We start from the raw sequence: 27,312 nt of genomic DNA on the forward strand, positions 1-27,312 counted from the left end.
CGTGTACTGCATGCCAATAGGGAGCTAGGATGGGGCCTGACAATATCATGCATTGAATGTCAACTGCTGGGGACTGACATCTGGGGCATGTAAGGTGCCCGTAGGAAATATGTGGGTTAGTCTGGACGACATGAGATTGGCCCTGTGTAGTACTATATATTGAACATTTTTACATCACTCGTTGCGAGAGACGCTTTGTGGGAACTCTAGAGCCAAGTTCCATTAGGAGAACGGCACGCAAAGTCCTCCTCCCATTTTTGCCGAAGAGGTGTCAAGGAGACCCCCACATGTTACTTGATGGCTTTATATAGTCATGTAATCAGATGGCACCTGATGCAAATGCTGTACAGGATGAGTATGACAGCATGGGTGGAGGGCTCTTCATCTATTGTGCACCACATAAGTCGGAATGCTGCCAATTGCTGCTCGTAAAGAAAGAGCTGACCTGGAGGGATGTCATAGTACTGGTACAGCTGCTCAAATGCAAGTAGATGGTGGTCCTGGAATAAATTGCCCACAGTGTCCATGGGCTTATCATGCCAGGAACAGAGGTCTTCTGACATAAAGGCTCTGGGGAATCTTCGTAACCCTTGGAGGGTTATGGGGGCACATTTTTGGATATAGCACGTCAATTGAAAGATCCTGGAGAGGCATTTGCGGGCCACCCATACATGCAGAGACAAGGAGCGGGGTAGTTTAGCAGTGGGTATTAAGAGCTGTCGGAGGATGTCAGGGGTAGGGTTTGTCACTAGTGCTGGTTTCAAATATATTTGTTTCCAGAAGCGAGTGGGAACAGCATTGGAGTTGGGCTGCAAGATAGTACGATTCAAAGGAGGGTGCACTCGCTCCACTGTGACCAACCAGCAGTTGAAATTTACTAGGGGGTATCTGATGACGCTTATTATCCCAGAGCATTGAATCCAGCACCTGGAAAAATAACCTTGGTGGATAAACTGCCAAACGGATGAAATAGTGTAGTAATCAGGGAAGGACGATCATCTTAGAGAGGGAAATTTTGTTTGTGAGAGGAAGGGGTAAGCGCTTCCAGAACCTACTCTGAGACTTTTGAAATGTGAGTGCTGGCTTCAGATTACACTCAAACGGGCCGTGTTGTGATTGGTATTTTTCTTTTTTGTAGTTATTTATTTAGTGTTTTATAGAGCACTAATTTGACCCGTTACGTTATCAGAGCGCTTTACAAGAGTCATAGAGTTATACAAAAGGCTTAGCATCACATAGTATACATACAGTGCTGGAAATATAATGGATAGAAGGACACGTATGTACAGTTTAAATTTACTATAACACAAGACGGGCCCCCGGTATCTTGGGGGGAAACTAGGTAGTCAGGGGGAGGCCAAAGCCTGAAGTTAAACAGGGTCTCAGTTGTGGCTGATGGCAGAAGTTAAACAAGGAAGGTTTTAGCTTCCTTCTTGAACCGTGCCAGAGAAGGGATTCTTCTAATGGTAGGAGGGAGAGAGGTCCATATTCTTGGTGCGGCCCCGGAAAATTCTTGATTATAAGTTTTTTTTTCCGAAAACGCGCAGGTTGGAGCATGAGATCTCTATCGGACCGGTAGATTCTGCTGCCTCCAGATAGCACAAGTTTCTGTGCAAGATATGCAGGTGACTTTGTGCATAGAGCCTTGTGCATGATTCAACTGTATTCTGGCCTCGAGAGGAAGCCAGTTCAGAGCTTTCAGGTATGGAGAAATGTGGTTGAACTTCCTTGTACCGCTAAGTAGTTTGGCGGCCACGTTGAGGCAGGCTTTCAGAGGTGCCAGGGAGGTCATATGTAACCCGGAGAGGGTGGAACAGCCATATTCCAGTCTAGAGATTACAAGTGCTTGGACTGCCATTTTTAGGTCAGGAGTGTCGAGGAAGGGTTTCAATTTCCTTAGGTAGCTCAGGTGGAACCTAGCTGATTTGGCCTTCGAATTGATGTGAACTTGCATGTTTAGATTGCAGTCCAGGGTTTTTCCCAGAGATTTGGCTGATTCCACGATGGTCGGAGGGGAGTTTAAGGCTGTGATTGACGTTATCCATAACTGAGGCTCAGGGTTGGTTTTTGTAGGGGATATTAGGAGAAATTCTGTTTTCTTTGCGTTGAGTTTAAGTTGATTGGAGGCAAGCCATTGGGCAGTCAGTTTTAGGGCCTCATTCAGGCAGAGAATGTCCTTGAGAGAAGAGGCTTTGATGTAGATCTGGGTATCATCAGCATTCATATGGTAGGAGATATTCACAGTGTGTAGAACATCAGTAAGCGGTTCTAGGTAAAGGTTGAAGAGGGTAGGGGACAGGGTTGATCCTTGAGGGACTCCGACCATGACCGGAGAGGGAGCAGACAGGTTACTGTTAATTAGGAATCTCTGTGATCGGATTTGTGGGAAGGATCTAAACCATTCTAGAACAGAGCCATCCAATCCCATCCTGATTTTGAGACATCTATTCGTTTTTCATGGTTGACCGTGTCGAAGGCTGAGGATAGATCTAGGAGGAATAGGAGAAAGGTTTTGCCTTGGTCCAGGGCTTGGAGGGCACCATCAACGATGTGGAGCATGGTAGTTTCAGTGCTGTGCCCAGGTCTGAAAACGGATTGGAAGTCATCTAGTAGGTGGAAGTTGTTGATGTGTTGACTTAGCTGTTGTTGCACACACTTCTCCAACACTTTGGCTAAGAGAGGGATGTTAGAGATAGGTCTGAAGTTGTCGAGAGGCTGGATCCAGGAACAGTTTTTTCAAAATGGGGAGGACTTGGCCGGCTTACAAAAAATCGTGAATCGATCCCTGCCGGAGAGAGGACTTATTTCTTGCAGTCCAGCTAGGAATAATTGATTGGGCAACGGCAGCTAGGCATTTCGAGGGGAACGGTCATTAAAATGATTATTAGGGTTTAATGTGGATAGGATTTTTGAGACGGAGGCTTCTTCATAGAATTTGAAGTCGGTCCAGTGTGCTTTATTTTTAGGTGAAGCCAGAGGGGGCGGCGTGGATGAAGGAGGTAGGTCAGGAAGGGGTTGGGTGTATGTGGCCGAACCTAGGGGCATATTATCAAGGGGGTTTATCTCCGCTTTTTTGGCTTTAAAAGCCAAAAAAGCGGAGATAAAATTATCTCCCTATTACCTAGCTGTCGCTAACACCAGTTAGCGACAGCTAGTAGGAGATAGCGACCATCCTGGGCCCCACTTTGCATGTCAGTGATATTTATCACTAATGATATGCAAAGTGGGCGTGCCAAGATGTTAGCGACTGAAAACAGTTGCTAACATCGCTATCTCCTATTACCAACTTTTGGAGATATTCGCGCTAAGCGCGAATATCTCCAAAAGCTAAAACCTGCCCTGAGCAGTTCTTAGCCATGTTATCCAATGGGAGGTGGATAACATGGCTAAGAGCATCAGCTCGGTAATGCATGAATATCGCTGACTTTTCAGCGATATTCATGCATTGCGGCGATTTTTATCGCATTTGCGATAAACCTTGGTAATACCAAGGTTTATTTGCGGTAAAAAACGCCGCAGCTCAGAGGTAAATTTTTGTCTCTAACCAAGCAATAGCAATAAATATCCCTATTGCTTGGTAATATGCCCCGAGTTCTTTTCCTAAGGCTGTGATTTTGACAGCGAAGAAAGAGGAAAATTCCTTGGATGAGATTAGAGACTTGGGGGTTTCTTTCGATGTTTTGGCCAATGTATTGGATTGGTGTTTGACCAGTTCGAAGAGCTTATAGGGCCTATTTAGGGTGTTCCCCAGTTCAGATCGGAGGAATTCTTTTTTTGAGTTGAGGATGTTCTCGTTATAGGTATTTCTGGACTGGTGGAGTAGTTTTAGCTCAGCGGCAGAGGGTAGTTGTCTCCAGATTCTTTCTGCTTGCCGGAGGGTTCTCCTTCCATTGTTGAGGGATCCAGTGAACCAGGTGTTGCTGTCTTTAATTTGGGTTCTTTTTAGTTTGAGAAGGGGCTAGATCATCCAAAACATTCGATATAGTCGTAGAATAGTGATCATTGAGGCCGCTGACCGTTCGGTAAGCGAGGGGGGGAGGTCTGATTTACAACGTGCCTCCAATTCCCTGTGGTCAAGGTTCCTGGTGTCTCTGATCCAGTGTTTGGGAATCACTGGTTGTGGTGCCTTTGTCTTGAGGGTGCCAGATAAGAGGAAGGCGAAGGCATGGTGGTCAGACGAGTCACAAGGGTCTATAGAGGTGAGCTTGACTGTTTATTCCTTAGAGATGATCCAGTCAAGAGTGGCCCCTTTTGAGTGAGTTGGGAGTGAACAGGCTTGGGTAAGGGCTTGATTGGCCAGGAGGTCTTTGATGGCGTTGACATGAGGATCCTTGGAGTAATTCCAGTGCAGGTTAAAATCACCAAAGAAAATATCTTTAGAGTTGGAGGAAGTCTTAGCTGTGATGATTTCCATGAGGTGGTCAGTGAACGAGTTATTCATCCCTGGGGGTGATAAAAGATGAATGGCACAAAATAGATTCCCCTTTGGAAATTGTAAACCCAGGCATTCATTCAGCTCAGTAATATCAGTACAGAACACTAATGCAACATTTTCAAACAACACATAGGGAAATGTAGAATTAATCAAATGCGAAAATACAAAGTGAAAATATACAATTTATTTAAACAAGTTAAGACCAGCTCAGGCTTGTATAGTGCAATTTGTTGAAAATTATACATTTGAAATCACAAATACATTGACAATTAGCACAGTTTATCATAAATGGCAAAACACAATTCTAGGGACAGAAAAAGAATTAAAATTCCTGTTAACAACGGAAGAACTACAAAGGTCACTCAGAGATCAATGCTGAATATTATTACAAATATTCCATCAGGTTAATTGTCTCCCACAACTCAAAGTAGTTCTCCCTGCAGGTTGCACAGATGGGTGGAGTTGCTGCAAATGGAGAGGGCCGGGTATTCGCAGGAGTCGGTGGTATCCTTCATGAGTTCCGTGACAAGGAGGTTAGAGCGGCAGATGCAGGTGATACCTCCTCCTTTCTTGCTAGATTGCCTGTCCAGCCTTGTAATGTTATAGTTTGGAGGGACTAAGAGGTCCAGGCATGGCGATGAGTATTCGTTGAGCCATGATTCTGTAAGAATCGCTAAGTCAAAATGTTTGTTTAGGATGAGATTAGCAATATCTGCAGCGTGCTTAACTGCAGATTGGCAGTTGATTAACATACCGGCTAGAGAGGGGTCAGAGGGAGTGTTGGGAGTCGGGACGGACAGGTGTACAGGTGCTAGATTGCTTTTAACCACAATTCTAAAACGAAGGGTAGCTGATCTGTTAGGGTTGATAGTGACCGTGCAAATGGTATGTTCTGCACTCACCTCTAGTAGGTCAGGGGTAGCTGGGGCAGGTTGTAGTCCTGGAGGATGGCAAAGATTTTCTTTTCAGTGAGGTCAAGTGGGCTTGGGGTTGCAATGGTGGAGTTGTAGGAGAGGACCAGAGCTAGGGTTTCCTCCTCCGAGAGGTAGCAAGGTTGCTTCCGAGGCGAAGGTGTGTCAGGGATAGCTTGAGGTTAGCGACGGAGAGTTCAGCAAGGTGAAGGAGGTACATAAGATCCAGAATGGAGATATGGATGCTCTGAGTTCATTTGGTAGCTCTATAGTGCAGAGTTGTGAAGTCCATATAAGAGGGAGGCACTAGAGCATGGGGGCAATGGTGCAGGAGCTGTTCTGTCAGTATGTCTAGGTGGTGGGGTGGGGGGGCTGGCTCGAGCAGTATCGTAGTTCTTGGGAGACGTACCAATCGTGGGGTCAGAGTGGGGAGCTAGCAGGGAGGGGGCCAAAGGACTGGGGGCAATTCTGTTGGCAAGGTCGGGAGACGTGCTTTAGAGGTTAGGATGATCTGTGATGGAAAACCTTGGAGGGGTAATTTGTGGGCCAATAGGGATATCTCCACCTGCATCGTGGGTCCTTGGAGGCGTACCAGTCTCACAATCAGAGTGAGGGGCTAGGAGGAAGGAGATAATGAGTCTAGGGATGTTTCTGGGGGCAAGGCCGGGAGGAGTGTAAGAGGGGTTAGGATGATCTGTGTTGGAAACCCATGAAGGGGTGGTTTGTGGGTGGCTAGGCACGCAGGACAGGCTGGTCGTACGGTCGTCAGGACGGGTGTAAGTAGCTCTACCTGTGTCGTGCGCATGGTTTCTGAGGAGGTTGAAAAGGCCTGCAAATTTATTAAGGTTTTTGGTTGAGGTTCTGATTAATACGATGCTGTTTTTGTAGAGTGTGATGGTGAGGTCAGCTCGCAGGGTTGAGGAGGGCGCTATTGTAAGCTTAGTGCCGTATGGAATGTTCCTGGTTGCGCGTACCTTAAGGAGATGCGCAAGGGTTTTGCGCCAAGAGGCCGTTCTTCTGGAGTACAAAATGAGGTCATTAATGACTATGCGTTGTCCGCGGTGTAGTGCAGGTCAGAGATCAACGTCTCAGGGTGACTTTTTAGGGTGGAGTGCTTGAATGATTTTGCAGTGGTTTTGGAAAGGTTGGGGGGTAGGCCAGAGTATATGAGTTTTACCCAGTCGAGGTCAGGCCAGGACCTGCCATGCTGGTTTGGGTGGGCCACTATAGGAGGGGAGAGGATAAGTTAAGCAACAGAGGGTTTGAGTCTCCAGGTACCAAAGCGTGTGGGAACTATAATGACTGAGCTAGTTTCTGAAGGGTGGAGAGGCAATTACCCTGCCTCTCAACATCATAGCAACGTTGTGGAAAGCGGTGTATCCCATGGCAGGCTGTCTTGATAGAGCAGGCTGTCGGAGCGTTGGGGCAGAGGCCCAGGCATAATTGCAGTGGCCAGAAGGTCGTTCTGCGCAGCAGTGGCAGAGTGGGATCCCTCCGGAGTGCACATCCTCAATCATCCCGGTGGAGTGGCATCTCGGGCATGCATCAACGGTTCAAATACCCGAGCAATACAGTTGACTTCATTGCATCTAGAGTTAGCAGTCAGGTCTTAAATGCGCAAGAACCAAGCCTGGAGTGACACATTTAATATGACTGGAGAGGATAGTCATGAAGTAATCGTGGATCCAATGTAACAATGCTATTTAAAGTCAGGCACTGTAGGGCGATCGTATGTTTAACACTGTTGCTATTTTAGAGTCAGGCAGTGCTTGGTATGAGGTTCTTGTGTGAGAATAATCAAGAAGTAATCATGAGGACTTTGTAGCACAGCCATTTTGAAGTCAGGCACTGAAGGGCGATCATAATGTCTTCAACCGTCGCCATTTTGAGCTCAGGCATTGCTCAGCATGAAACTCCTATGAGATCTATATATGGTCATAGAAATAATTTGTAATCTCCAGCGCTGAAATGATTTTTATTCCAAAAGGCTTGCATAGTGCCTCATTTGAGGTCTGCTGTGGCACAGAAAAACAGTAAAAATGCTCAGCTTTGCTTAAGGCGCCGACATTTTGGGTGCTGGAAACCTTCAACCAATGATCAATTAAATAGTTAAAAATTGGCCAGAAATCAAAAAGTACCTGGCGCTCCTTGATCGATCATAGACGGAGTGGAGGGACTCCACAATCAGAGCACTTTCTGCCAAGCCGTGTGTCCAAGGATCCCAGGTGATGCAACAAGTTGAGCCTCCATGCGGGGATCGCCGTTGCAGGCAACGTTTTCAGGGCAAATCGTGGTATAGGGACCTGAAGTCCAGGGGTCACAAACTGGCAACCCGAGATCCAGAATCTCATGAGCCGGGCGTCTCTCTGGCTGCAGGCAGGAGCTCCTGTCTGACTCAGTATGGCATCAAGAGAATCCCTGCGGGACTAGCGCTTGTCAAGGTGGTCATTCCCTGGCACCAGAAGGATACAAACCCCTGGGGTAGGATGCACAGTATCGGAGGAGCCAGCAACTGTCAAACCCAAGGTTTGTTCCAATGTAGCTCTGTCACACAGCAGCAGACTGAGCCGGGAGCGAGAGGTGTGATGAGCGGTGGTGGGGTCCGGCAGTGTAGGAACGGACCAGGGTAACCGCATCTGACATTCCAGCAGGAATGGATGGATATCCAGTTCCGCTTCTACGGTAAGTTTCGGTAGTGGAGCGCAGTCCGCTTCAAGAGGCAGGTAGGGGGATGGCCGGTGGGACGGTTTATACTGAGTGAATACCTAAGTAAAAAACTGTTGTGCCCACCCATGCCAGTTGTTCACCACCAAGTCGGATCACCTGAGTGTTGATTCGCAGTGCAGGAGGAAGATGCATGATTGTGCTCAATTTACCCGCAGGCCTGATGACGCCTCAAAATCCAGGAGAGTTGCATATATTGCCTCAATGCTTGCAGTGGTTTCTCGCAGATAAGCACCAGGTCATCAGTGTATAACAACACTACATGTATGGTACCATTTACGTGGATTCCCGAGTGCAGGCCATCCGAACAGAGGCAGAGAGCCAAAGGCTCAATGGCAATAGCGAAGAGTATACCAGATAAAGGCTGCCCTGACCGGTATCGCGACTCACCTGGAATGAATCAGAGAAGAAACTCCCAATTCGTACGCGTGAAAAGTGGGTGGCATACAACAGCTTCATATAGGCTAGAAGATGCCAACCAATTCTTAGAGCCAGTAGCACCTCAAAGACGTTGTTTCTTTACAGCATGTCAAATTCCTTCTCTAAATCAAATATTAAGCATGCTGCATTGGGAAACCACAGTGAGGTGTCGTCCATCACATGGAACAGTCTTTTGAGGTTATTCGACATGCTGCTGCCCTGTACAAACCTGTTTTGGTAGGGATGTTTTAAGTTGGGTAGGATTTGGAGGTAGGATCAGGTCTGCAAGGATCTTCCCCAGTGTTCTATGATCAGCACCCAAAATACCTATGAGCTGATAAGAGGACAGGTGAGTGCAGCCCCTGCCAGGTTTGAATGGGTAGATCAGGAGGGACTGTCAGATGGATGCCGGGAGTACTCCAGTAGTGAGTGCCTCATTGTTCATGTTGCCCAGCTTGGGGGTGAGGTGTGTTGAGAAACAGTCATAGTACTCCAAAGAGAGACCATCCATTCCTGGTGTTTTATTACCGGCCAAGTTATGGATTGCCTTTTTTTACCTTGGTCATTGTGATCAGCTCATAATTTTTTCGTGCTCGATGGCGCTGATGATGGGTAACAGTAGGGGGACAGGAACTCCCTCACCACACGGGGATGGGGCTGGAGGTGCTTGTTACAGCACCAAGTAGTAGTCGTGGACAACCTGATGCAAGCTGGCCTGCTGCCAATGCAAAGGAGGGTTTAAGTACAGGACAATTTTGGTGATGAATGGAACTCTGGTCTGGTGGGCTACCCATACCAGGAGTTGGCTTCTTTTGGCCATAGTGGAATGGATCCGGACTCTGGCTGAGCTGTCTGCGTCTCCAATCCCACTCACGCTCTCTGGATGGAGGATGGACTCCACCAATAGATCCAGGGCAGTTGGCACAGGTGCTGTTGATCTCCCACCACCTGTCTCCTTGGCTTGCTTGAGTCTATCAGCCAATCTCTCTTTTGAATGTTTTCTGAGATCATACCAGCACTTTTTTAGTTCTTCTTTTGAGCTCTGGTTTATGCCAATGGCATTTATTCTCTCCTGGATCACCAGCCACATTTGCCTCTTTTGTGATTCCGGGATGTGCAGGTAATGTTTGCCAAGCAGCTTATTATGGTCCTTTGTCACCTCTTCTATCAGCACCTCCAGCTCCCTCTCGCTGAATTTGTGCTTTCTTTTGCGCTCTCCTGCCTCCTTTTCCTTCTCCTGGTTGTCCATTTCTGGTTTGGGGTGTCAGCAAGATCTTTGCAAGGCAGCTCCTGTGTTGTAAGGAGTTCTCCCTGCTTCTCCAACAGCTTCAAGATCAGTGCTGCTGCATCGGTGTGGCCACCTCCTTGTTGTGAGGTCATCAGGAAGCACAGGATTGGCTGATTCACAACTTTGCAATTTTTCGAAATACCGGATTCGCTAATTATTGAATCGGTATTATGAAATGTTAGTGATTTTCTATCTACATCTGAAATACCGAGTTCTAAATAGTGAATTGGTAAAATTCGCTATTAAGAACACAGTATTTCGGTTTTACCTACATCTGGCCCTCCATTAGGTATTTGGAAGGGAGTGCCTGGGCGAATCTAGAGTTATTTGCCCCATGTATAAGCAGAGTATGTTGTGCCTTGTATTGTGCCCCTCCAAAGTGTGGTCAGTCACTAAACCTCAATACTAGTGAGATGAGTCTCTTGAAGAAAGCAAATGTGTGCATATTGTTGCTTAATATAGGAGTAGATGGAGTAGTGGTGGTACACTGTGTATATGCCCCTAATTTTAAGAATTAAAAACCTAGTATTGATACTGAGCGCCATGCACTAGGGGCATAAATAGGAGTATTGGGGTCAAATGCCATTGCATGGTTCTCACATCCCTTGCCCCACGCGTGTGTATGGAGGGGAATATAATGTTGCTCGTGCTGTTGAAGAAACAACTATAGAAACATAGGAACAAATATATACAATGCCAAGAGCCTGCAGCAACAAGCTGCACACCGAAACAGTATTTTGAGGAGGAATTTATAGGTTTGGGTTATAGTAAACGGTAAGCATAATAAGGAAGTGGGTAGGTGGTAGGCAGGAAATCCGTATGCTTAGTTGCCTTGGCATGTTGAGAACAAACAGAAAGCTAGGGAGAAAAACAATGATGATCCAGCATCCCATGAGGCCTGTGGGGGCACAGCGTGGATTTAGGCAATGCAGTCTCTTGCCAGTGAGGCAGTGGCCCGGGCAGGTCAGCTGTCATCGGAGTCATGTTGTCCCATCAATAGGTAGAGTACTTTGACAGACGGTGTTATGAGCCCCAATGTACCCGAATATAGGCCTAGGTAGCTGCATGAACTTTTACCTACATTTGTCCTACCTTGCTCTGCATAACAGCTCTGGAGCTGACCTCTTACCTAGTTATGAGCCGTACAAATGTTGTGTGGTTTTCTTTGTAAACTAACCTCATTTCTTATGCATGACGATTCTTAGTATCATATCTTAATCCCCTGCCCAGGACCTAGAACTGTTTCACTACTGAAGCATTGTTATTGGTGACCAGGTCTTACTAAACAGAGCAAGTGTTTTTTCCTTAAGTGTGACATCTGTCAGCAGATGAAGGGATCCACCATTGCATATCCACCACAAACACAATTACTGATTTCATACAGACTTCTGGCATGTGCCTATTTGGACCACTGAGGCATCTTACAATCAGACGGGGCTTACAAGTACGTCTTGGTGGCAGTGAATTCATGGTCCATGGGCCATCTAACAGAGCACCTTTACCTGTCCTGACTGTGGAAGGAACAAGAATAGTACTTCTACCGCCTCTTGCCGGCAAGAAAGAAAAGAGACAATTCTCAATTGATCTGACCACACTATGTGACCGATTCTCAGTAGTGGTCTGCGTGGGCTCCTGGGTAGCAACCAATCTCCTCTTGCTGCACTATGCGGCCGATACTCAATAGTAGGCTGCATGGACTCCTGGGTAGCTGTTGATCTCCTCTTGGTACCATACAGGAAGTTCAGGCAGAAAGATTAATAACCTTTGAAGATTCTACTATACAAGGAGAAGGCGGTACCAACAATGGATTGAACAGCAACAAATCACAAATGAAACACAGATCTCAATTTGGCCTAATACCGATATCTACGTGAATATGTCTCAAAACAAGTCATCTGCCAGTTCTACAAAACCTTCTACCAAAGATAGATCAAACTACATCTGACTACATCAGCGATTTTGATACAAGTTAACCTGAGTTACTGCCACCGCCTGTTTCCCACAAACAACAAATTTGTGATTTCTACCATTGGCTAAAACAGGCTTACCTTGTTTCTCCCGGGCTACAGTTTTGGATTGCTATAGGTCTACTGTTCTTAGTCCTTTGGATATGTGTATTGACTGTCTTTTTCCTGCTTCTAAATAGACATTAACTCCCAGAGCGCTCTTCAGCAGAAAATGTGAACTTGATACTTAAACCGCAAGCATCATCATACCGTGAACAAAGAGACCTGTCCTTAGTGAATATTATAGAAGTTCCAGATCCAGAAGGAATAGTTTGGGACAGGGTTTCATATCATGTATATGGTCCAAATCAACTTTTAAAAATTCCAAACTTGTTTAAAATGACTCTAAGTTATATAATCACTTCCAGTACTTTCTCTGATGATTGGGACTTCGAAACTGTAAATACTATGCTGTCTGATTTAGAACAATCTGCTGCATTTCCAAGGGATGAATTGTATGATAATACATCTTATTTTGACACCATGTATTATTACCAGCGCTATGGTCATAATTTCCTGCACAAAGCATGTATTCCATGTAATGTTTTCTCTTACCATCAATGGAAACATTGCCCTACACCACCAAAAGGTAGTTTACAAACGTTTGTGCAAGAGTTTGCTTACTTTTCAGTGTTTAACACATCAGATCCAACATCCTATTATTATAAGGTTGCAACTACATCTGAAAAGAAAAATATGCTCACCAACACCAAGCTGATATACTCTGCTTCTTTTCTTTCCCAATTGTCTTTACAGAGTTTTGACTTCCGGATGGAGAAGATAGACACAAAATCCGTCTGAAGGACTAAAGAATGGCAAATTCAGGGACAGAGGCCTTATTTAGAGCATACCTCATACCACATCAGATTATCTTCCAGAACAACACAGTGCAATAAACTTCCTGTCTTGAGTTAGCCAAGATAAATGACTTGAACACACCTTGGATTCCCTTGCTTACACACTTTGAGGGTTGGCAAAATTTCACACAACATAGTGAGGATACATTGGATGCCATACTAACTAATGGCTCGTACAATTAATAAGAACCCAATTGGAAGGGATGGTTGGTTTGGTATATCGAAACAAATAAATGTCAGTCAAGATTCAGGGATACCACAGAAGGGTTTAGTATCAATGGGCCCGACCAACGCAATGTACAATGAGAACATTCGAGAGTGGTGACATCATACAGTGTTGGGAAGTTATGCCTAGAGGAATGGCTAAGAACCTCAACCCTGTCCCAGGTGAAACAACACTTGTTCTTAGTCTCATATGACATGGATTTCAGTGATTTTTTGTTAGGTCCCCAGAATCCACGCCAGAAGAGCTTCTTATACGGTGTTGTCAATGAAGTATGGAATATTTCTCAACAAGAGGCTGCTGAGAGATTGTGTGAGACTGACAGGGTTAACCTACAAAAGGCAGTGGTCATCAATGGCATGACCACACTATCATCTAGGATTTATTCACTGGGAAACATTGTGTCTTTTGCAATAGATATAATGGAACATGATTTGTCTATATTATAACATGTAGAATCGCGATCCATTTTATTATTGAGCTGGACGCTACACTTGTTGCACTCCGGTCATATGCCTTGGCGGTATATCAACAGTGCGACTCTGTTTTCTGCATACAATCCAACAGAAAGACAGATGGTAATCGCACAAAGAGATACAAAATATACAAAGCTGTGCATTGAAAAATTGGAACAATTACCTTTTACCATTGCTGAGTCACCTTTCACAGAATGGTCAATCCATGGCCATATTACACAGCCAGTCATGACATTCCAATTTTAATACTGTCTACAGTAACACCAGGTAGGCAGGTATGAAGCGTTGGGACAAGGATACATACATGAGTTTTGGGATTTTCCATACAAGTTTAGAAGCAGGAATGAGGACACTGATATTTTTCTCAGCGGTTCAGACTTTGAGAATTGTTTAAGTGGGTCTCTAATTTGTCAGGATACTTTGCTTCACAGGCCCTGTAATACTTAGTTTTTGAACTTATCGTGTCATTTGAAAGGATCTCCAGCTGCTGTGATTCATCCAGTGTTCAAACTGCTCTTGAATGGGAGGTATTGGATGTTAAATGATCAAGGTTGTTGTGGGACGGGAACCAGGCATCGCATATATAATGTATGCAAGTATTGTTTCCACAAACCCACACAGTTAGGGAGGCAAAGCTCTAGCCTTCGTTGGATGTTCCCTTTATAAAGTTTGATTCTCTGAGCAGACTGAAAGACATGCTTTAACAGAAGGATGTTGCCTTAACCACACCCTGAGAGACATTTGATCTCCAGGTTGGAAGGTCTTCGGCTGAGATACAGGCGTTAGTCCGAACGAATTTCCGGGTCCATTTCAGAGAAATGGTACATCATATCTTTAACATGCCTGATACGAGTGGGGTCACGTACCTATTTAAGGGCATATTTTCTAGACTATTAAGCACCTTTCTGACCATCTTCGGAGTTATTCTAACATTTATACATTCTGGTTTTAATTTTCCTGCAATGCAATGGATGGCCCAGTTCCACCAGAGATAGAAAAAGCACTCCTTGTGCAACACTGCCACGAATGCATGGTACTCCATCAGGGTGATCCTCAGCTTTTGAACTAAGCGAGCATTGGTTCCTATCGTTCAGGTCAGTCTGGGTTGACTGCATGTTGTCTGTGTTCCGCTGCCTATTTTGCAGATATGAATGCAGGTTGGACATACCTCTAACACTTCCATCAGTTGAGACACCGGACGTTGATGTACTACTGGACCCCATAAAGGCCCACGTATTACAGTGTCCTCAGAGTATTCCAATGTTGATGACAGCATTTTTAGAGCCTCCCCGGAATGCTTCAGATCCTGTCGGAACAGACACCAGCTCTACAACCAGCATAACGGTTTCAAGTGTTTCCTCGAATGCTGATGTGGGAACTGAAGATGAACAACTTTGCTCCATTGACCTGATACAAGAGGTGCTACAGGGTCCATCTTCTGCGAATGTGAGTGACAGTGATGGTGTGTCTCCCGCAGAGGACACATAAACATTTAGCTTGCCATGTGATGGGAACAATTTGTTTTTTTTAAAAAAACAAAATACATCTTATTTTGACACCATGTATTATTACCAGCGCTATGGTCATAATTTCCTGCACAAAGCATGTATTCCATGTAATGTTTTCTCTTACCATCAATGGAAACATTGCCCTACACCACCAAAAGGTAGTTTACAAACGTTTGTGCAAGAGTTTGCTTACTTTTCAGTGTTTAACACATCGGATCCAACATCCTAATATTATAAGGTTGCAACTACATCTGAAAAGAAAAATATGCTCACCAACACCAAGCTGATATACTCTGCTTCTTTTATTTCCCAACTGGAGACAAGGACGGGGTCCTTCAATCTCTCCCATCAGGTAATTGGGTTGTCTCTTTCCTAGGGGATTCTTGGCTTTACACCAACATACTTGCTAGGTCCACCTAGGTAGATACTCTTGATTACTACCATGTATCGATATGCCTGCATATATTTACTGTTTTAGCACAATGGTAGAATTCTACCTTTTATTTTCTCTGTTTGTGCTTGTAATCTTATCTGTTTCGGTCTAATGATTGTCGCAGAAACCATGTTTTTTACTAGAATGGGGCTGGTTCAGTAAATGCTTATTGAAAATGTCCCTATTGTTTATTCTGTGTATCTCTCTGAGAATAAGTGAGCACATCTGATGAAGCGAAAAGTGCTGTACTGTATCCTCGATCCCTGAAGGATCAAGGGCTGTCATCTTTCATAGTTGCCCAAAAGTATTCACTCATTCGTAAGGTTAGGGGACTTATGGTGACACTTTGAGCTAGCTGGTCTAAAAGCTAACAAATCCTTTGGGGGGGTCTGGAATCAGTCTGGACACCAATTCCTTAGTTCACGGTGTCTAAATGCACAGATCCTATGTAAATTTGTAGGAACTACACAACAGCAGGGCATCAGATTAAGTCATCATCATTATCATAAACGAGCGAGGTGCACCACTCTTATCCACTGAAGGACATGCACCCCCATTAATTTGGTTCTCAATCCAGTCCCAAGGCAAGCTCAGTTAAGAAGTAAGTGTACTTATCGTGGATGATTTTCAGCTTTGCCAGTTAGAGTAGTGGGTATTGAATGTCTGGTTCCAGGAGCTGGTACTTTACTCCAAGGAAAGAGTAGCGTTGTCACTGTACCATCATTGTGTAGTCAGGGAACAATGAGCTGTTTCAGTTTAATTTTCAAATTCAAGAAGAGGCTTGTTGCTGGTTGCTTGTAGGATTTTGTCTGTGTCCTTGTTATGGAGGAGATGTTCAATGATGGGATGAGGCTGCGAGTCCGGGGATAGGCAATGGGGTAGCACCCAATGGGACCTCTCAAAGGAGAAGTATGGGGACAGCACCAGATACGGGGCCAAGTATTTCACCCAATCTTCCAGTAATGCGATCATTGTTCTGGAATTTTCAGCCCCTTCTGGGAGTCCTACTACTCATATTTTGCTTGGTTGTCCAGCTGAGGCTTGATATCCTCAATGAAGTGCTCTGTGCCCATCACCCTGGAGGCTAGTTTCCGTTGGTCATTGCATAGTAGGCTGAATTCTGTGCGGAGTCCTTCTATTTTGGTTCCTACAGAGTACCAAGAGGTCATTATTGTACTATGATAGCATCCAGCTTGTCAGAAGGTTCCTGGGAAAGGGCTGGTTGTGCATGCTCTGGTGCAGCCTAGTCGGGGGATGAGGAGGTGGGAGGCGGCGGTCGAGACTGCCTCCTCGCAGGCTTCCGGTGGCCCGTCCCAAACCAATGACGGCAACACTAAGGTTTGGAAATGAGACAGATCATTATCAAATGAAGGGCAGGTGCACACATCCGCCCAGGTATGAGACCTCAGGTAACAGGGGGTTAAAGGAGTAGAAGGAGGAGAGTCCCAAGTGGTGTTTACAATCTGATGTCCTGGAGTGTTCACCGACCGGAAGCGCAGTCGTACACCAGTAAGAGCAGGAACCCTCAAACACTCATGGGCCAAAATCCAGGTATAGGACAGGCTGCAGCGGCACACTCTAGCTTATCTCAGTCCTCTGCATCACCACTCTGTCCCGACTCTGTTCTGGGAAGGCACTCCAAGGTCAACCACCCTCCTCATGAGGGCCAATCAATCAATCAGACTTTGTAGGACTCACTACTTACCCGTGAGGGTCTCAAGGTGCTGAGGGGGGTTGAGCTGCTCCGTTGGGGTCATTTGAAGAGCCAGGTCTTTTCTGAATTTGTGCAGTGTCAGGCTTCGTCGGAAGTGATGGGAGAGTTAGTTCCAGGTCTTGACTGCGAGGTAGGAGAAGGATCTTCCACCTGCTCTGGTCCTGTAGAAATGAGGGACAGTGGCTAGGACAAGGTCGGCTGAGCTGAGGTTTCTCGGTGCGCGGCAGGAGATTCTGTCATTAAGGTATTGGGGTCAGGTGTTGTGGAGGGCTCTGTAGGTGTATGTGAACGGCTTAAAGGTTATTCTTCTTTCGACGGGGAGCTAGTGGAGGTCATGGAGGTATTGGGTGATGTGGTTGTGCCATGGGATATTGAGGATAAGTCTGGCAGTGGCGTTTTTGAGTTTGCAGAGGAGTTTTCTTTTTATTCCAGCATAGAGGGCATTGCCAATGTACAGATGAGTGCGTGGGTGACACTTTTCTTGGAGTCAGTGGGGATCCACTTGAACGTCTTGTGCAGTAGGCAGAGGGTGTTGAAACATGAAGAGGATGCGGCGTTGATCTGGCGATTCATGGTGGGTGAAGATTCAAGTATGATGGCGAGGTTGCAAGCATTGTCTGTTGGTGTGGGTGGGTTTCTGAGGGCATGGGCCACCAGGTGTCATCCCATGAAGCTGTCAACTCCTCGTTGTTTCCCAAACATGACCTTGATGAGCCCATTGAGGTGTTGCGATGGTCATTAGCCTGCCCAGTTCTGAGGTGTCTCAACAGACTGCTGCTTGGCCTTTCATGTCTGAGTCTGCCTAAGCCAGGTAGGGTCCGTGTAGGCCCAGAAGTGTCCTCTCTCCGCTGTGGCGTCCCCTCTTGGAAACATAGTAGAATCAGTTCAGGTCCAGGGGGGGGGCGTTAGAAGTTCTATGACCAGGAAGACACATGGGGAGCTCCCTCAAGGCCAATAGCACTGGAGTTCCCTCCGGATGTAGCCCAGATGGACCTATGCCACTGCTGTCATCTCGCCTTGTGCCATTTCAGTGGCCAAGGCCATTGATCCAGGTTCCCAGGCCAGATGGCTATGGTGGCTGCAGGTCCGCATTCCAGTTCCTCTCCTCAGAGGCCCTCCAGGTGACTTGTGCTTTGGGGACCCCCGTGCGTTTCCCCTGTGGTGCAGCGATGGGTGCTACGATGTCCCGATGACACATCCAGTGATGTACGGGTGCTGCTGCCAAGTTATATCAGGCCTTTTTCCCAGGCACAGCAGGGATCCATGCTCAATCTCCCACTTAGTCCCCTCCACCGTGCGGGCCTGGGGACAAGCACTGGCTGAGAGGGTCTGCAACAAGCCTGTGGCCTTGGGTCCATCAGGACCATTGGACCACTGTTTCTGTCATCCTATGGCCGCAGGTAGTCGCCACTGTGTCTCCGCTCCAATGCAGGCATAGTCCTGTGCTGATGACATGGGACTGGGCCAGGCCAGCAGGGTATATTTGGATTTCCCTGCCCGCCGACTCAGAGCTCATTTAGATGCTGTCCACCATCTTTGGCCGTTAGACTGTTCCCCTTTTTAACCATCTCTATATCATGGATATCCTGATGAATTCTCATGGAAAAATAATATTGATATCCTCAAAAAAGTGAATCTGTAACTTAGATAAATATCTATTTGAAAACTCGGCTGTATTAAAGGACATTACAGAGAGGTTAAAAAAATGATCATCCCTGTCGTCCGGGCAGACTTCAACTCAAAAATAATGGCTCTGACTTCAGTGCAGTAATGGCTGTATCTAGTGGTGGTGATTCATAAACATTGTTTTGGGTCTGAATTGAACAATAGAACCTGAGTAAAAATGGAGAATCACTTCATGAAAAATACATGCTGCTTTTAATGCTGCAGTGTTAGTGGCATGGCCTTCAGTCGGTATGAGGAACTCTGGAAGCTGTGGTCACCCATTAGAATCCAACTCCTATTGCTGCTCCCAGTGGCTGTGAACTTTCCAGGACGTTGGAGAGCAAAGATGATTTATTTGTGGCAGTAGAATTGAGTGTTGCTTCAGTCTGCCTAGCGCCCTCGAGATTGTGTGATCTACCACCAGCACTAAAACTCCTTATGATGCTCCCAGTGTCCATCAATATCCCACAATGAGAGGAAGCAAGACTGATTGTAACATGTTGGCATATATATGTGTTTGGGGTCTTAGATGGTCCACAGCATGCTTTTTCCCTCCTGCCAGCACCCAAATCCTCATGCTGCTCACTTTACTGTCATGTTTGTCTAAACACACCTGTTTTCGCTTTCTAAGCCTGGTTCACAAAAAAACAATTTGCTCAGAAGAATGCAGTTTTCAGTGTGTATTGACCTGCGCTGAAGAAACCCAAATACTTTTTGCTAATTGGATTTAAAATGTTGACAGTCAACTGCTGGACTGCTCATTTCCATACAACACAAGGCCTACTTAGGAAGTCCATAACTATTTTACAAAATTAAATAATATTACAATTAATGCATTAAAATGAATAAGGTATAAATAAATAAGCAAAATTGATACTTTGAAACTTTATTCTATATATGATTGTGAATTAAAAAGATATTAAAATATTTGAGAATTTGTTTTGTGTACACTTGTATTTTTATATCTTTGTTTCAGGTTCAAATCACACAAATTCCTTAGGCTGGGAGTCCCTACAGCATTTATGTTGACCAGCAAACCAATGTGGTCCTCCAAAGGCAATAGCAAATATCTTAGTATCTTACCATGAAGTCTTGTGTCTAACCGCAGTGACACAATGGGATTTAGCTGTATCTCTTTATAACCAAGTTTTCTTTTATGATTCTTGCTATTCCTGGAAATGAAGTCTAGCAAGACATGTTCATCAATTCTTCTCTTCTATTAATACAGTAACTAGCTCAAGCTGCATAATTATGCACTTTCTGATATTGATGAGCTATCTTCCAACTTGACTTTTAGTGCCACTGAAAAGATATTTATAAGACTTTAATATACTGTGTTTCCAAAATTGGCAGTTTGTGCTTCACTTGCTAAGAACTCTAGTACTTTAATCATAACTTTTAGACTTGGCATGCTTTGGTTGGTTTCACCTGACTTTTTTGCCTTCTGACCACCTGTTTTGCTGACTTGATTTTTGCTAGCTTTACTATTTTGGATACTTTACCACTGCTGACCAGTGCTAAATGCATGTGCTTTTTTCCTTAATCCTGGTACGATTTGCTTGTCCACAATTGGCATATTTAGTTTACTTATACATCCCTAGTGAACTGCACTACCAGTGCCCAGAGCCTGTAAATTAATGATACTAATGGGCCTGCAGCACCGATTGTGCCACCCACTTCAGTAGACCTTTAAGCATGTCACAGGCATGCCACTGCAGAGCCTGTGGGTGAAGTTTTAAACTGTCTTGTCGATCTGACAAGTTAACCCTCTTGCCAGGTCCAAACCTTCCTTTTTAATACATATAAGTTACCCCTCAGGTAGACTTCGAACAGCCCCAGGAGCAGGGCCAGTGTATTTAAAAAGTTGGACATGTACTTTTTTTTTTTACATGTCCACGTAGTGAAAAAATCCTAAATGTGTTTTTCACTACTGTTAGGCCCATAGGATTTTGGGCACTCTACCACTGCTGACAAGTGCTAAAGTTCATGTGTTCTTACCCTAAAACCTGGTACCATTGGTTCAGCTACAATTGGACATGCACTTTTTAGTTTTATATGTCTAGGTATTGCAAAACTCTGTAACTTGTTTTTCACTACTGCAAGCCTATCTCTACCAAAGGTTAACATTGGGATTACCTTATTACATTTTGTAAGTGTAATCTGCAATTGGGAAAGATAGATATTAAGAGTTTGGTGTCTCACAATTTAAATGTACAACGTATGGTAAAGTTGGATTTTAGGTTGCAAGTTTTAAAATGCTACTTTAAGAAAGTTGGCATTTTCTTACTTTAACCAATCTTTACCACTGCCAAATAGAGACCCAATTTCTATCAATAATCATACATACATATCATATGACACGCAACATAATCATGACAAGAATTCTTCTAATTCTGACACAGGATCCTACTTTTAAATGAAGGGCCTGATTTAGTTTAAAGGATGAGTTGCTGCGTTGCAAATGTGACAGATATCCTGCTCGCCCTATTGGCAATTTATAATATCCTATGACTTTTAATAAGGCTGATTGGATATCCGTCGTTTTGTGATGGAGTAACCATCCACGAAACACTAAATCATGCTTTAAGCAGTGTTCAAAGTCAAATTTCCAAATAATTCAAAGTTTATTTTAGCAACTCGATTTGACTATATGATTTCTTCTCTTTATTAACTTTGCATTCAGACTGGGAACACGTTTGATCTACTCTTGAAAAGACTGTGTCTCATGGGCGCAGTGCAGCTCTTTCCATTGGTAATTCTGGGAAGTCTCTGTTCATGTGGACTTTTGTTCCTTGCTGCCCTTATGGCTAGGTCCAATTGCTTTGTGTCAGCAGTATCTCCACTCACCCAAAACAGATTTTTTACATTCCTGCCCATTCATTGCTAATGGTCAGTCATAGAATGGTGTATTAGCACACAACAATTTTAGTTCTGCCCTCATAATTCAATTACAAATTAAATGACTAGATAGGTGCAATTAAGGGTAAGAGATAGAGAAGCAAATGACAAAATAAAACATTTTGGGATACCTCATATGACCTTAGTAGTTTCAGGTGAAAATTACAGAAATTAGATATATTATTTCCTGTCTGACAGACAAACCTTAGTCTGTTCTAGTGAGTAGCCTGCGGCACCGTCTAACATTTATTAAATGCCATTAATAGATATCTTAATTGCACCCATACCTTCTTTGTCAACCTGCCTTGAAGATCACCTAAGGTATTATTCATGACATAATTGTTTCAGCTTCCCAGGCAAAAAAGCCTGTGCAATTCCATTGCTCGTTTGGAAATTTTGGCACGTTTGAAATTGGAAATAGTTTGTAACATCCACTGAGAGTATGTGTATCAAATGTGCTTTTCTCGTCTCTGTTGCTCCCCAATGGCAGTGGCCTACTCACTTAATTCCTTTAGCAGCAGGACATTTGAAAGGTACTTTGTCATCATCAATACGTTGAAATGAGTGCTCATGTAAAATACAGATCTTTAATCAGCTGAGCTTTTAGTCCTGTTGTCTAGTTTTGGGTTCGAGGAGGCATCTCGCTATAACAAAAGTAGTGCAAAAAAATCAAATGCCATGAATAACAGCTGCTCATATTCTGGTTGCTAGCTTGTTCTTGTTCTCCTGCGCTAAATGTTTACTGTGAACGTGGCATAATAATGCTATGTGGCATAATGGAAAGATTCTGGGAATTTCGAATAACAAACGCAACAGAAAATTCGAGAAATTATGCATGATTACAACGTCTTAACGGAAACTTCGCCCGGTGATATCCATTACTGACCCCCGTGACTCTACCCTATTTCAGTTGTCATTCCTGGCCTAGTATCCCTGGAAATTACCCAGCAAAGTAGAAGTCCATATCAACCTCCCACATTGAAAATGTAGCTGACCGAATGGACATTTTTACCGAGCTTGTCAGATACGTTTGTAAAGCGAAAAGCGATTTGCTGTGAGACTACCATGATTACCATATGAATTTACATATGAATGCAGAAAACGACTTCCTTGAAGCTAAACCGAAAGAGAAAATTCTAAGAACTGTCATAAGCAGCGGTCTCGCGTTACAAGGACATGGGGTTTATTAGAAGTCTTGTAGGCCTCAGCTACTGGCTTTGAGTGGCTGCAGAGTGGAAAAAAGATGCCCCTGAATAATGTTTCACAAGAAATCCGCATTTTCTTGTCCATGGCAGAGATGCAAGGTATACAAAATGTTAAGAACTAATGAAGCAATGACGACACACGACAAACATTAGCTGAAACACCTTGAGTAGAAAATAGCATTTTGAAAGAACGCTGTGATATTTTGCAAGGATAATTGTGCAACAAAGGTGTTATTTTCTTCATGCAACTGGGAGCTGTCAAAAAACGAGACAACATAAATTTACAGGCCCTAAGCTAATTTGCAACTTAGGGTGATTAATGCTTTAATCAAGGTTTTGAGGTGGCAGAATTAATCGCTTCCTCAATAGAGGAGGTCTTCTTGGTAGCAGCAGCCTCACAGAAGATGCAAAAAGGTTGGAAATTTTTAACGCTGCTGAAATGGTGATTAGTTTAGCATAATGAAATGTATGTATTCAGTGTTTAATATTTGCATTATACACCTGAGAGCATATCCACTTATGATCTTGTGCCACTCGAAATAGGGCACAGATATTCAAGTTTGTCACTCCAAATGCATACTATAGTAAATGTAGTGATAAATGTACAGTCAAGAGTTGTTCACACAAGGAAGCACTTATCACAGAGGGCTCTGCCTACACGTTTCTTACATTTGAATATAGACCATCAGATTTGCAAGATGTGACTCAAACAGTGTTTTACTTTCTGAGGGATCAACTGTTACTGAGGATCAAGGACTAGCCATTATCCGTAGCTTTGGATTTTCTTGGCACATTTACTGGAATATTTTGGCCTAGCATTACAAAAGGTCTAAACTGGTGCGTGCTCAATGCAAAAGCACAGAAGCAGGATTGACGAGCAACATGTTTGCACAAAAGATATTTGCGCCAAAGTTTGACCCTTGCAAAGTGCAGAAACTGCTTCACATTAACCAGCTCCTAAATTATCTGAAGGGGAGTGTCTGGGGCTGGACAACAAGAAAAAATAGACATAATTACCGACGGACTCTCTGTTTGTTTACCTGGGTCCCTTTTGCTGTTACTGACACTCTACCGGCGTCCCTGTGGTCACGAGGGGCACGAGCTGACACTGGGCGGTTCCCTGCCAGTCTCCCCCGCCGCCGCTGCACCTTGCCATCCGCGCGTGGCCTCCGAGGGGGGAGACCATAACCTCCAGTGCTCCCTGCGGCTGACCCCGCCCACGATAGAATTTCGCGCGGGGCGGCGCATTTAAAGGAGGTCAGTGTTCCCACGTCGCGGGACGCACGCGGGCGGCGCCGGGCTAAGCTCGGGCAAAGGGCGGGCCCTCTGTGGCCCTCAGAGGCCAGAGGAGGCTGTGCCGGGCCCCCCCTTTCATCGACGTATCTACACCGAGGATGTCTCTCAATAAGGACAAACCTCTACTGGCAGGAGGCGACAAACGAATTACGCTTGACAACTTTGTTATCCGGCACATAGTAGTAACTGAGAGGGAAATTGCACTCGCAGAGCGGCGAACTGAGAGACGCCGCTCCGTTGAACTAATTAAAAATAAGCGATCATCCTTGGGACCTATAGAGCATGCCGCCTCACCACCTCCCGTCACGATTCATGAGAGCGAGAGATATGAGGCGCCCCTTAATGATAGCATCCCACTACTTTTCCAAGATATAACCTCCCCATTGGCTGAAATCAATGATCCAACTACAAATGTCCTAATGTCCTCTGGTAATCCTAACCCAGATGTAGAGATACTCCTGGACATTTCACCTCCGCAAGCAGAAACTGCCCAAAATTCTTTATTAGATGCAGTCCTAGACATATCACTACTACAAGTTGAGTCTGCCCAAAAACCTAAGACACCTTTAAACGCATCCCGATTCCAAGGCCAGCCACCGAAAAAACGGAGGAAAAAGGGGAGTTGTATACAGAATAATAAGATCAAGAACACTCACCTTAATTTTGGGAAGAAAAAAGGCCCGTGTCTAACGTACCCACAACTCCCGAAATAGTAATTCCACCAACCTTTCCAACTAAAGAACTACTTAATGCTGATATAATGGGCACCTTGGAGCAATTAATTAAATCACTAATACTCCCTGTAGTTGAGAGACTTAAGAGAATAGCGAAACAACTGGGAACTATAGAACAGACAATAGTGGTGAATAAACTTGTACCTAAAGACCCACCAAAGCCCACCTCAATGCCCGTACCACCTCCAACCGCCACTGCCCAAAAAGCAGTAAAACCTATCCCTCAGCATAACCACAACCTCCCAAACCCTCCACTTCCCAAATCAACAGGGGAGCATGCAAAAATAACAGCTAAAGAGGCCCAGGGCGGTGGAAAAGCAAAATCTTGTGGGAGTGTAAGTGATAGAAGGGCTGCACCTAGTACCCAATCATCTGCCGACAGCTCCATCCCTCCACCGTCGGCGACAATATATATCTCAGATAGACGTAGGCAAATTAATCTTCCCCCCAAGGCCGAACCTTACATCATCGTGTTAACAGGGGTTCCTGAAATATCTGACAGTAGGTTCGAAAGCCATCAAATTCTAAAGAACAAGACTATGCACTGGTTGGGAACACACATGCCACTACCTGCTAATCTAAATGGAGAAATTCTACATGTCCGACGAGCACGATGGCTGGGAAAGAGACCTAAAACAACCCCTGGCGACACAGTCATCATAAACTTTAGAGACCATAGGGCAGTCACCTTTATTAAAGACTGGTACCCGGGTGGGTATGAGGGTAATATAAGGGTCAGAGAAGTTAACTATTTCTACCTGAAAGCCTTGGTGGGGGAACCACCCGGAATTTCAAAACGGTACAATAGACCAGGGATGCCATTAGTCTTTAGCATACCAATCACAAACCAATTTGCCCCACTTTTAGGTTTGGAGGGGGTCGACTGATTTATCCATACCAAAGAGGCAGCCCCTTCAACGGTGGTTAATGCCTCTATGCCACCATTAGAAGATAGCCGAAGAATTAACGAGGAACATCAGTCAGAAATACACGGGGAGGGTGGAGAATCCCACAATGAAAGAGATGTAGGGAAGGTACAGGGCTTTTTTACAGGTCAGGGAAGATGCTTCGAAAGGTGAAGAGGCCACACCAATAGACATGCAAGTAAAGGGTACCAGTAAGGCCCGAGAGGCACAGACAATAAGAGAAGAGTCAACAGGTGAGGATAATCCCAATGGCGCTATGAACACCCAAGTCAGCCAATTTGTATTATCATGGAACCTGGCAGGATTGAAAACCCAAGTGAATAATCCTGAATGGCTAAAAGTCATTCACAAATATAGTATCCTGTGCATACAGGAAACATGGCTGACTAATGAAATTCACTTATTGGGATATCAAACGTTTAACACCCCTGAGAAGCCAAGCACCCGAGGAAGAAATAAGGGTGGATTATGTACCTATATTTCTAATACTGCTGGTATCGAAGTCATTAGAAATATTTCAGATGACTTCTTTCAAGTCCTACTGGTCAGCTGGCCAGGAGTGAACAAACTCGACATAATTAATTTTTATAACAACGCCCACTGTAGTGTATGGGATAAAATCTTCTCCAGGTTAAGGAAGTGCATAGGGGTACTAGAAAAGGTAGGAACTGGAGATATGGCACTCCTTTGGATAGGGGATTTTAATTGCACCATCTGCACTAGTAACGACCTGGGCATCTGCCCTCTGAAGGGAAATGACATTGGCGACTCGACCCATTTCACTCACTGCGGTATAGGGAATAAACTCAATGAAGTGATCTATGAGCTAGACCTGGGCTTTATGAACGAAATCTGTGCAATAAGGAAAGTCTTTGAGCCAACTTTTACAGGAAGGGGTGTTAACTCGGTAATTGACTTTTCACTTTTATCGCATCGATACCGAGGGTTAGCCTTATCCTGGGAAACATTAAAACTCGCTTTTGGGGATCATTATCCGATTTCTATGGAGTTGCAAGTAAAGGGAGCGGCTACAAGCAAAAAAAAAGAGTACCTGATACTCATAACTCTGGGGAAAACAAATGGGTATTTCCTTAAGTGGGAAAAGGTGGACCCCGAAAAATTCCTGATAAGTTTATTGTCCAGAACTCTGGACCATGTGTCAATCTGCCTGAGGGACTTTGAACGACCAGAAGTAATCGCAGACTCCTTCATTGAAACTACTAAGGAGATAAATAACCTTTTATTGAAACCATTTAAAAAACACCTCAGTAAAAAAAAGGGTTGGTTCAATAAGCAATGTTCTACAGTGCACTCACATTAAATAGCAGCCTTGCAATGAGGCCCCAAGATCCGCGGTCCATGTTAGAGGGGCACGTAAGCTTTATAGAATTGCACTAGACACTAGGAGGAAGGAATTAAAGCGGGACTTATGGGAAAATGTACACCTCGCTTGCCAGAAAAATTACAACATCGCCTTCCGGAAGGCAGTCAATGCACCTTTCTTCCAAAACAGAGACAACGACGCAATAGAAATCGTAGTGTCAGGGGAGGTGTGGGTTGAGCATTTTTCACATCTGTATAATAACCCTAACC

This window comes from Lissotriton vulgaris, chromosome 3_1 (assembly GCF_964263255.1).
Source record: "Lissotriton vulgaris chromosome 3_1, aLisVul1.2, whole genome shotgun sequence".
Taxonomy (NCBI): Eukaryota; Metazoa; Chordata; class Amphibia; order Caudata; family Salamandridae; genus Lissotriton; species Lissotriton vulgaris.